Here is a 12,381-nt window from a genome sequence, read left to right as displayed (position 1 = left end):
TTCACCTCCTGGGTTCCAGTGATTCTCCTGCCTTAGCCTCTTGAGTAGCTGGGATTACAGGTGTACACCACCACACCCAGTTAATTTTTGTAGTTTTAGTAGAGACGGGGTTTCACCATGTGACCAGGATGGTCTCGAACTCCTGACCCCAGGTGATCTGTCCATCTCAGCCTCCCAAAGTGCTGGGATTATAGGCGTGAGTCACTGTGCCTGGCAGAGTCTGGAATCATTAATTCCAACATGCTGCTTCCATTCAGACTCTTACAATCCTCCAACATTGTCTCCTGAGAAGCTCTGATTCTGGGTTTTCACTATCTTCATGAGCAAAGGCACAGGGACAGGAAACAAAATTTGGGGACCCGTTTCATCTCTCTTTGGTTTTTAAATTTTTTTTTTTTTCCAGAAAACGTGAGAGTACATTATCTCATTTTGTCCTCACAACAAACCTGCTAGTAGAATTTATTTTTATTTTATAAATAACAAATCTAAAACCCAAATCTCTCCAGCAGGTAGTCACAAAATAGGTTGGGATCCACAGCTTCTCTTTGTAACACACCAGACTTCGCAGTTGCCAAGCCCCAGGAAGGGGCAATGGTTATAAGGATGCATGTGGAATAAGGGGGAGGTTTTACAATCCAAGAACAGGAATGAGAAAATGATAAGGCCTCAAAACATAGCTTGTTGCTGTTGTTATTAGATTTCTCTAAGTTAGCAATGACCAATAGAAATATAATGCACACTATAGTGTATAATTTGACATTTTCTGGACACACTTAAAAAGTAAAAACAAACATGTAAAACTAATTTGATAAAACTTTATTTAACTCAATATAACCAAAAGATTATTATTTCAGCATATAATCAGTATAAAACGTATTAATGAGATATTTTATGTTCTTTTTTTTTTGGTACAGAGTCTTTGGAATCTGGCATTTATATCTCACTCTTACAGTACAGCATTTCAAGTGCTCAGTAGCCACATGTGGCCAGTAATTACTGTAATGGATGGCATACCTCTAAGTCTTCAGTTCTTTCTGCTAGAACTGTTCAATTCTGAAAAGGTGTATTAAAATCTTCAACTTAAAATTGTATTTTGTGACAATTTTCCTTCCACCTCTAATGCTTTTTGCCATTTGTATTTAGTTGCTATGTTGTTTGGTACATACATGTTTATGACTATATCCTCTCTGTAAAATATGTCCTATATCATTATATGATGTACCTTTTTCCTGTGGAGTGCGTCTAGTCCTTAATTCCACTTTGTATACTATTCACATCAATCTACCCTCCTGCTTGCTTGCTTAAATTTTTGTTTCTGTTTTTGCATTTGAGTGGTATCAGGTACTTTCCTTCTGAGGCTCCTCCATTCACATGACCCAGCTATTCTAACTCTCTGCTTCTATTTAAGGGTTGATTTGTGCCTCCTTTCATCTCCCACTCTATTTTTTTCTGTCTGAAGGTATTTGCTTATTTATGGGTTCTGCTGTGTTATACCTTTGGTTCTCCCTGACCTTTCACAACTCAAGTCAACCTCTTGCTCCTCCTATGCATCATTTACATTATATATTAAGCTACCCGCATTTGGCTGGGGTAAATGTTAAAGATACTGAGTCCCTGGCTGCTTTCCTTGGAGATTCTTTCCCCTATGGGACAGGGCTTAGCAATCCATATTTTAGCAACCTCTCCAAGTGATTCTTATGACCCAGCAAATGGGTGCTGTGTACACTCCCAAATCACTTTCCCTCCACAATATGGAAGAGTCTGTCGGGCATCCAGTTAGGCTGGCAGAGGATCTGAGTAACACCAAGGAACAAAGAAGGGTGATCCTGCTGTGTTAGATCGTTTCGATTAGTTCCACTGCTCAGTGACTTATAGCAGAAGGTGACAGATGTGTTTTTCCTAAATGAAACCCCTATAGTTACAAATGTTCTTTCACCCAGAGCCCGCCTATCACTGCTTAAGAATTGGTTTGTTTTTAAAATTGACACATGGGTGTTTTTTTTTTTCTTTTCCTCGTTTCTTTTTTTGGGTGGGAAGCAATAAGGCTCTGTTTGCTAAAGAAATGGAGGGCAATGTTACCAGTTCTCTTTAATTGAAATGATCTCATATACAAACAACAAAAAATTAAGCCACAAATGTGCCTTTGCAGAATTGAGGGGTAATGACCCCAGCTTAAGATAGAAGGCGATGATCCATTTCATTGTCTAAAACCATAAGCATCTGTCATGTGCAGAAGGTTTACTGGGGGAGCTGCCAGAGTGGGAGAGGGGCTCTCTTTCTTCTCTTCTTTCTTCCTTCTGGTCCTCCTTCTTTTCTTCTGTCTCACTTTTCTTCTTTCCTCTCACTTGTCAGAGGGGAGAGGCCAAAGGTGGGTAAAATGGAGGAAGTCAGGCACGTCCCTGAGTATGGGCCTAGTGCACAAGCCTTTGGATCTTAAAGAATCTGTAGGCTCTGGGCCCCAGATCAGTGCCTGCCCCCACCCCTGTGGGCACAGCCTATTTAGTAACTATTCTTTCAGGAGGGCTGAGTGTGTGTGGCCTGAAGTCACTTATATCATTCCTGAAGAGGAGGTATATTGCCACCCCTATATTTGGCGAGAATGCTTGCGGAGCTTGAGCTTGACACCATGATAGCAGAGGGAGACAGTCTGGATGAGGGGATGGATGGGTGACTTCACAAAGACTCACTCTTGTAGGCACACACTGTCCCATCAGCATCACCTGCCCTGCCTTCTCTAGATTGGGGCTTGGCAAACTTGCGTAAATGAAGTCTTACTGGGACACAGCCATACCCGTTTGTTGATCATCCATGGCTGCTGTCATGCTAGCCATGGGTATCGGCATGTCAGGCATTTGGGTGCCGACATTTTAAGTTCATCTATTTTTGTGTGCTTTGGAAAGCAAAGAGCACTATAGTGGAATGTTTTTCTTTAGGCAGGATTTCTACCTCCAGAGTGTGGACATGAGCTTAGTTTAGTTGTTGCGCCAGAGACCATATGGCTTGCAAAGTCTAAAATACCTACTGTCTGGTCTTTTATTGAAAAATTTTGCTGACCTCTGGCTTAGACTAAACAGATTTAACCCCTGAGTTTTGGGAAAAGAGAAAGGGGCACCTGAACAAAAACAGGCTTTTGCCAGCCACAAAGAGGAGAGAAATGGCAGTCAACACCCAAGAATGCCAGAGGCAAAGGCCTTGCACGACCAGGTATCTGTCACATCCTAGGACAGTGGTTAACCTCTCTACACCTCAGCCCCTGCCCTGAGAGATGAAACTGACTCCCCTCCGTCACACAGCTGCTGTGAAGACCCCATGACGTGATGTGGGTGAACGTTCTCTGGAAGACTCAGCTCAACCCCCTTGCACCTGGTCAGCACCTGCTGAGGAGGAGTGTGGGCCAAGCTCAAGGAGGCAGACCCTGGGTCCAACAGACATGAGTTCAAGCCTGGCTCCCTTACCTGTTAGCAGTGTGGCCTTAGCTAACTCCCTCGGTGCTCTGAGCCTTAGTCTCCTCATCAATAAAATGAGGATGACGATAGCCATTGGGTGTTACTGCAATGATAGATGTCACAAGGAAGGTTTCCAGGACAAAATGACACTCTCCTTCAATGGTAGCAGTGTTTTTCCTGCCTTACAGGACCTTATATAAGCAACAAACACCAAACGAATGCAAATGTCAACTGGTTATTTTCTATCCTGATCCAGTGCCTCTGTGTAGGAGGGCCAGGCTTAAGACTCTGGTTCAGAAGGGGTATGAATTGAATCCAAGCTTTCCTCATTGTTAGCCCAGTCTCCTTTTACAACTCCTCATTGCAGCTAATTTGCTTTGTGACCTTTGGAAAATCAGTCAAGCTCTCTGGGCCTTAGTTTTCCTCTTTCTGGAATGGAAATCATACTCACAGTATATGTCAGCTTGGCTGGGCCACAGTGCCCAGATGTGTGGCCAAACATGTTTTTTGTTTTTTGTTTTTTTTGAGATAGAGTCTCACTCTGTCACCCAGGCTGAGTGCAGTGGTGCAATCTTGGCTCGTTATAACCTCTGCTTCCCAGATTTAAGCAATCTTCCCACCTCAGCCTCCTGAGTAGCTGGGAGTACAGGTGCGTGCACACCATGCCCAGCTAATTTTTTTTTTTTTTTTTTTTTGGTAGAGATGGGGTTTCATCACGTTGCCCAGGCTGGTTTTGAACTCCTGGATTCAAATGATCTGCCTGCCTTGGCCTCCCAAGGTGCTGGGATTACTGGTGTGAGCCAGCACGCCCAGCCAGTGTTTCTGTGAGAGTGTTTTTCAATGAGATGCACATATAAATAGGTTAACTATGAATAAAGCAGATTGCCTTCCATAATGTGAATGGCCTTATCCAATCAGTTGAAGGCCTTGATATAACCAAAGACTGGACTCACCTTAGCAGGAAGGAATTCTGCCAGTACATGACCTCCGGACTTGAACAATAGCACTGGCTCTTCCCTGGGTCTGCACTCTGCCAGCCCATCCTGCAGATTTCAGATGTGCCAGCTTCCATAATCTCATGAGCCAATTCTTTAAGTAAGTCTCTCTCTCTCTATATATATATATGTATATGCTATTGGTACTATTTATTTGGAGAACCCTGATTAATGTACCCACCTTTCCCCCAGGGTCACAGAGAATCCAGAAAGATACTTAGTACCTCCATGCACTGATGGCTCCAGGTGTCCCAGCAGAGCCATTACACTGGCCCCTGTGTCTCAGGGTCTGGAGGATGCAGAGGGTGTAAAGTCCTCTCCAGCTTCAGGCAAAGGGGTACTAGTAGTGGGGCAGGGCTCGGGCCTCTGGAGGCCTGGAGGAGCTGCCTGTGCTGCCAGCAGGAGAAAGGAGGGTTTACCATGAAGGTCTGGGCTGACCTGTCCCAACTCCTGATGTGTTCATCTGCTGCGGCTGCGTGACAAATTACCACAATCTGGGGGGTTTAAAACAACAGGGATGTATTCTCTCATAGTTCTGTGTGCTAGAAGTCCAAAATCCAGCTGTTGGGAGAGTTAGGTTCTTCCAGAGGCTCTGCAGGAGAATCTGTTCCATGCCCCTCTCCTGGCTTCTGGTGTATGCCAGCAAACCTTGGCTTGCAGGTGTGTCATGCCAATCTCTGCCTCCCCGATCATGTGGCTTCTCCATTGTGGATATCTCTTTGCCGTTTCTTATGAGGATACCTCTCCTGTTGAGTTTAGGGTCCACCTTAAGCTGGCATGACCTCATCTTAACTCATTACATTTGCAGAGACTTTATTTCTAAATAAGATCACATCCTGAGGTTCTGAGTTGATATGAATTTGGGGGCATACTGTTCAATCCAATACACTTGTGTTGGGAGGTGGGGACAATGTAGTCCCAGGCCAAATGGAGAGCAATCCTTCACCTTCTGTGGCTCCATGTATCCTGCTCCTTCCCAGGCTGGCCTGGGGACTGGCAGGTGTTTGAAAATACAGCCCGAGATGCAGCAGGGTTGGAGGAGGCTGATAATTGGAGCTCATATATGTGCAACACTGCCGTTTTATGCTGTGTTTGAGATTTTTAAAAAGTTGCATTAGTAATCCAGCTCTAATCAATAACATTTGCAAAAATGGTCATTAAAAAAAAGAAAATGGTCAGGTGCAGCAGCACAGACCTATAATCCCAGTGCTTCGGGAGGCCAAGTTGGTAGGATCTCTTGATGCCACGAGTTCAAGACCAGTCTGGGCAAGATAGCAAGACCCTGCCTCTATGAATTTTTTTTTTTAATTAGCCAGGTGTGGCAGTGCACACCTGTAGTTCTACTTGGGAGGCTGAGACAGGAGAATCATTTGAGCCCAGGAGTTCAAGGCTGCATGCAGTGAGCTATGATCACAGCACTGCACTCCAGCCTGGGCAACAGACTGAGACCCCGTCTCTTTAAAAAGTTAAAAAAAGGCAACGGGGAAGCTGTGGCAGCCATACCACCCAGCCCACATGTTGACAGCAGAAATGCCCAACTTGGAGTGGGTGTGAGCATCAAAGCCTTGGGGCAAGCCCACCCATCCATCTGCCCGCTGGTCACGGGCTTTGAACCAAGAGTGACTGGGACAAATGGGTGTTTCCATTGGAGCATGGAGAGTGGCAGGGTGGGACTAGAATGTGAGAAATCTTTTCACTCCAGGAGATAAGACACTACCATAGTGGCGAGGGGCCCTTAAGAGCCCACCTCCCCCATCCCGCTCGGCCCAGATCCTCAGGGGTCCTTTTGCCCTGTTCATGCAGAGGGAGGGACACTGGGAGGGGGTGTTGGCCTGCAGTGTGCTTTACCTTCTGATAGCCAGCGCCTGTGACACTTTTTCAGAGGGCTGCCTTTGGGCTTCTGGAGCTGCTTTGCTGCCAGGGCAGACAGCAGGAAGTGCCTGGGCATTTCCATCCTCTGTCCCCGCCGCGGGCTGCACTAATGGATCCAGGCTGTGAAAGTCCAGCGTCCTGCCCTCAGGTGGGGACACACTCTGAGGTGTAAGTTAGCACTTCAGAGCTCTCCGGGCTGAAGCTACCCTCTGAGGAACATGGCCTGAGATCACACCCTTGCTTGGTTTCTTCGACTTCCTTTCCTGTTTCACCAACTCCCTCACTGGCTTCTCCCAGAAGCACTTTCTTAAGGAATCACTTGCACGGGAATGCTCATGTCTGTCGGCTTCTAGGGCACCTGGCCTGAGACACCCCCTTTCCACAGAAATATCATTTGTATCCACCCAATGCCAGGCAGCCTTTTGTGTCAGTGATGCTGGAAGTCACCTCTGGTGTGTGATTTGAAAGACCCAGGACCCCGTACGTTCTTCCTGGTTGCCGCTGCTATGCCTGAAATCCCACCTTTGAGATTCATTCCCTTGGAATGTGTCTCTCACTTCCCTTAAAATGCAGGTGCTCCCGGGGGACCAGGTTTATCACTGGTATTAATATGGCTCCTTGGAGTGCAGTTTCCCAGTAAATCAGAAGCATTTTGCAGCAGCTGCTGCTGTTGCTGCACCAGTCGGCTGGGTCCACTCCACTGGAGTGACCCTGAGCAAAATCACAAAGACAGAAAACTGAGCCTTCAACTCCCCTGCCTCACCCTGCAGCGCCCTTCTCCCCTCCTGGCTCCTTCCCTGAGCCATCCTGTGTCTCCTGTCCTCTGCTGGATGAAGGCTAATCCACTCAAGGTTTAAAATAATGGTGATGATGATAATGAATATGATGATAAGGTGCTATTATTTTTAGGGTATTATTGTTCCTGAGGATGCTGCTTTTTAAATGGGATTTCAGGAACATTACAAATGACCATGGGACCCAAGGGGAAGTTTCAATGGTAAAATTCAGGCACTGTGCTCCCCAGACGAGAGCTATAGTTTGGAATCCTGCCTGGTCCCCCTCAAATTACAGTCAGGGCACACAGAGCTGCACTCTATGGCACCTCTGTGCAAATTAAGAAAAGATAGCCCCTCTGGATTGATGAATTAGAAAACTGCACCTCCTTGGGGCAGATGCGGCTCCAAGGGTCCACAGCATCAGGACGGATTGCAGGCTGGATTTCAGCCCCACTTCCTTACCTGCCAGGTACCTGTGAGCAGTGCATAAACCGCTCCACCATACAAGGCAGCCCTGAGGACCCCAACTGGTAATAGTAATGGCCAACATTTAGTTTACTCTGTGCCGGCATTGTACTAAACACCTGACATCAATCCCATGAAGCAGCTACAATTTGCATCAGCCCCATTTTATAGATGAGGAAACTTAGGCTCAAAGCAGTAAAGTAAATCCCCTAAAGACACACAGCAAACAAGTGAAAGGTTTGGGGCTTGAACTCTCGTAATCTGGTGCTATAGGAAATGCCTTCTGTTCTGAATATTTTGGACGGGAGAAGGGTGGCAGAGGGCAAGAAAATATTGTCGGGAAATTAAATTCTCAGGAAAGAGGAAGTGTATTGGCTGGAGCATTATGGGGTGGGGCAGGGTGGTCCAGTGGGCAGAGCATTGGCCTGGAGGTCAGGAGGCCAGGTTAGACTCTCAAGTCTTTCTTTTACCGGCTGGGTGTCCCAGGCAAGCCCCTCAACCATTCTAGACCTCAGCATCCTCATTTGTGAAAATTCAGATGTGGAGACTGATCTCCAAGGATACTTTAAAGCTCTCAGATGTCCACTCCCACCAACACTCCTAAGAGTGGCTGCAGAGGGCAAGAGTGGGCCACGGTTCCCAGCATAGTGGAGGTGAGGTGGGCAGGGCAGGACCCATGCATCTTCAGCCCAGCCCCAGCTCTGCACTCCCAGTGTTTTCATGGCTGTTACCATCCTGATCTGGTCCGCAGCAGCTGCTGTCCTGATCCAATAGAGCTATTTATCAAACACACACAATTAAGGCCACGGTTGCCGAGATCGGCCAAATAGATTCATTCCAGAAGTGGAGAAGAGCCTGGGGATGGGGAGGGGAAGGAACAAGACCTGGGGAGTAGGTGAGCTCTGATCTGCCCTGAGAACTATCAAGAAGGAGCTAGAAGCATGAGGTTCTTGGAGACTGACTCTGTGCCAGGTGGCTCTATATGCATTATCTGCACAGACTCTGTGAGTTATTGCCCCATTTTACAGATGAGCCAAGTGGTGCACAGACAGGTCACACAACCCTGCCCAGGGTCCCACCCACAGCAAGCGGCAGAGCTTGCATTCAAACTGAGAGGACCTAGCTTGGGGGTGTGATTTAAACCACTGCATCACATGGGGCAAGAGAGTATTAAAATAGGCCTAGGAGACTGCAAGATTTCAGATCTCAGACACCAGAGAGGTGAGGCCCGTCACCTGGGGCAGATTTTTACAAAGGAAAATTTTGAGAACTGGTTCCTTGATTCTTGGGCTCCTTTGCCGGATCAGGGATATGAAATAGGGAATGGAGGGAGGGAGGTGCATGGAGATCTCTTTGGAGAGCTGATGCTATGCTGCGATACTCACTCCTTAAGGAGAATGAGGGGCTTCCATGTGACAGGTGGTCCCCACAGTTGGGACACTCAGAGGCCCAGGGCCTGCCCAGCTGAGATGGCAGTGGTGGCCTGGGGCAAAGGACTGAGGAGGCAAAGGGGTATGTATGGGTCTCTTGGGGTCCTGACTGTGCCACGTGTATGCAAAGCGCCATGTGTATGCAAACACCACGTGAGGCAAGGTTGCTACCAGGACTGCCCAGGGACAGAGGGGTTCAGCAGAAAGACACTGGAGGCAGGCTTCTGGCTCCTAAGGACCTGGGCATGAGGCACAGCCATGGCTTGAAATGAAAGGTTGACCTCCCAGGCCAAGGTGACTGAGGGTGGAAGATGCCCATCCGTGAGTCCCCAAAGAACCGACACCTACACCCCACAAGGGGTCTTGGCTCAGCCTTGGCCTGGTGCATCCGAAACAACAGCCATGATTGAAGACTGGTGAGCAGAACAAGAGAAAATAGCAACTCCATGTCTTTCCCATCAGTCCTGACCCCAGGAAGGGAGAGGGGAGCAGTTACCTGTAGAAAAAAAGACTGGAGTGTAGATTTATATCACCAACCGGACACAGTCTGAATCAAGCTGGCTCTGTAACCCTAACTGCTGATTATCTAAGGGCAAGCAGAAAGCCATGGGAATAGCCTGAGTGTCCACCTCGGTGCAGGGGATATTGCCATCTACTGAGAACATTCCAGAGGGAGGGTGGAGGAAAAGTAAAGTCGAGCTGGGAACATGTCTTGGGAGAGGGCGTTTGCCATGCTGGCCACTCTGGGTGCAGGGTATGGTGGGACCCAAAAGGCCAGGTCCCAATGAGATGGTTGAAGAAGGTCCCACACATTCTTCCTGGGTCACCACTGACTTCTCCTTTGAGTCCTGCCCCGGGCAGCTCCTCCCGGCCAGCAGACTGCTTCCTCCTATCATTGGTCAGGGAGGCAGCCTTCCCTTTAAGGCCCCTCTGTTTGCCTCCTCACCCAGGAACAGATAGGCATGGAGCTGGAAAGGAGAATCCCAGCCAGGCTTGTGTGTGCAAGTGCACATCCCCACGGGCACAGAGTGAATGCAGCGGTGCTGCCTATACCAGCTCTTCCAGGACCAAAACACTGAGCCTCCAGCTACCAGGAGCATCGCCTACTGATAGCACACAGCTAAGGCCCACTCTGGGCAATGCCCTCAACTAGAAAGAGCCACCTCGCCCAAATATACTTACCTTCCCTGTGTCCAGTGACCAGTCTACACAGAGATACAAAGGCCAAGCCCCTTTACATCAATTCCGGACCTCTCTGAAGGTCCGTGCCAGCTTCAGAGCTCCCTGAGGGATGGGCTGAGGCCTCTGCTGGGACTGCATCACAGCTCCACTTCCCCTGACTTAAGCCTGCCTCCCCCACTCCCTTGCCAGTGCTGCTTCCGAGAGCTCTGCCCAGTAAGCCTCCCACACACAAGTTGCCATCTCAGAGGCTGTTTCCCGAGAATCTGAGCTAAGATTGGGCCTTCCTCTGTGTGGGCACTCATGTGTGCATGTGTGTGCATTTTGTAAGGGAAATGGGAGCACGCATGTGGGTGGATGAGGGGAGTGTGTAAGCACAGGTGCGGGTGGGTGGGTGTGTAGGCAGGTGGACATGTGGTGGGAATACATGAGATTGTGTGTGAATATGGGTGTGTGAACATTGGTGTGAGGGCTGATGTTTGAGCATATGTGAGCAGGAGTGTGTGTGTGTGTGTGTGTGTGCACAGCAGGGTAGCCCAGGCAGATTCTACCCTTGTCTCTCTCTCTGCCCCCCTCTTTACTGCTCCCCTTCCCTACTTATTCTCTTTCTCAATCAAGGACCACCCTCTTGCCCTGGGGAAAGCCCCCATGGAAGCCAGAGGCCGTGTCTGGACAGAAGACAGGGACCCTGGCATCGTAGAGTCACGGAGAATGAGAAAATTACAAAGAGATGGAAGGGGACAAAGTAGCCTTTATTTCTTCCAACTGGCCTCTTCTCACTCACACCAGTGATGGGGGGCCCAAGCACCCACAGCCAAGCCCACCTGTCAGGACGCCTTCCCCTTAGAAACTCCCAATCCATTGCCCTATTACTTCCACCCTCCATCTTGGCCTCTCTCTCATGCCCAGACTGATCCCCAGACATTCCAAGGCAGCGGAGCCCCTCTCAAAATGCCATTCATCATTCCCCATGTGAGGATGCTGAGCCCTCCTCCCCATTCTCGGTCTCCCTCCAGACACTCTGTGGGGTCCAGATGAGGCTGAGCAGGGCCAAGAACAGATGGGGGAACAGTCCCTCCCATGAAGTTAGGGACCTATGTCTGGGTCCACTGTTTCAGTAACCACAGCACATTGTTTGTGCTTACATTGACCTTGGGGGTCAAATAAAAATGACCAGATCATTTCAGGTGGAATCCTGCCAAGCCAGCTCCATCCACCCACCCTGGGCTTGTTCCTAGAATCGTTGATTTTTTTTTTTTTTTTTTTTAAATCTGAAAGTGCCTGACTTTACATTGATTACTGTTAAATATCTTCGTGTTGATTTTGGCCCAGCAATTCTGCCTGGAAAGAGAGTTTGGATCATAAATCAGCAAAGTAACTTGTGCTTTCGAGGTTTGGATGGACACATCTTTTGTGTCATCCAAGTGTCTGTGGAAATTACTGGAGAGGCTGGAGCCAGGGCAATGTTTTGCACTGGAAATCCCTCTCTCAATTCATTCCCTGCCACCCAAACTTCTTGAGTAGAAGCTGTTCAAACCACCACGAACCTGCCCTCTTATCCACTGATCTGCTAATCCAGCCCTCCTGTGGGAAAGGGGGAAACATTTAATTAGGGGAAACATGATCTTGGTGAGCCTGGGCTTGCCCTTCGATCATGCCACGTTCTTTCCCAGATGCTTCTGGATTTTCTGTCCAGTCAAGCAGTCTGGACTGTTCCTGTCATGACCAGAATCCACTCTTCCACTCTTCCCTTCTTTTTGGCAAAGGCTGCTTTGCCCCCTTCCATCACCTTGTAATTTTCTCTTTCTCTGTGACTCTTGGAAACCCCACAGAATCCTGGAAGTCCCTTTTATGTGGGGTAACCATATAATTTTTCAACCAAAAGAGATAACTTTGAGAGTGTGTTAATTATCAATTGCTTCGTAACAAATTCCCCCTAAAATTTAGCAGCTAAAAACATTTACTATCTCACAATTCCTGTGGGTGAAGAGTTTGGGAGTGTCTTGGCTGGGAGGTTCTGGATTGGAGTCTCTCATGAAGTTGCTGGCAGGATGTTGACCAGGGCTGCGGGCATCTGAAAGTTTGCCTGGGGCTGGAGGATCCATTTCCAAGATGACTGACATGGCTGTTGGCAGGAGGCCTCATTTTCTTGCCACATGGGCCTCTCTGCAGGACTGCTTGAATTTCCTCACAATGTGGCAGCAGCTCACCAGTGTGA

The 12,381-nt window shown here is 48.3% G+C and overlaps 2 long non-coding RNA genes across 2 annotated transcripts in view; one reads left to right on the top strand and one right to left on the bottom strand.

The window, feature by feature from the left end:
- The window catches only part of LOC106993243 (uncharacterized), a 227,929-nt gene that overhangs the window by 82,711 nt on the left and 132,837 nt on the right, over positions 1-12,381 (top strand). The window lies entirely within an intron of this gene.
- LOC106993242 (uncharacterized) overlaps positions 1-12,381 on the bottom strand; it is a 145,870-nt gene that overhangs the window by 37,159 nt on the left and 96,330 nt on the right. The window lies entirely within an intron of this gene.

Source organism: Macaca mulatta, chromosome 14 (assembly GCF_049350105.2).
Source record: "Macaca mulatta isolate MMU2019108-1 chromosome 14, T2T-MMU8v2.0, whole genome shotgun sequence".
In the NCBI taxonomy this organism is placed as follows: domain Eukaryota; kingdom Metazoa; phylum Chordata; class Mammalia; order Primates; family Cercopithecidae; genus Macaca; species Macaca mulatta.
This window is presented reverse-complemented; position numbering and strand designations above follow the sequence as displayed.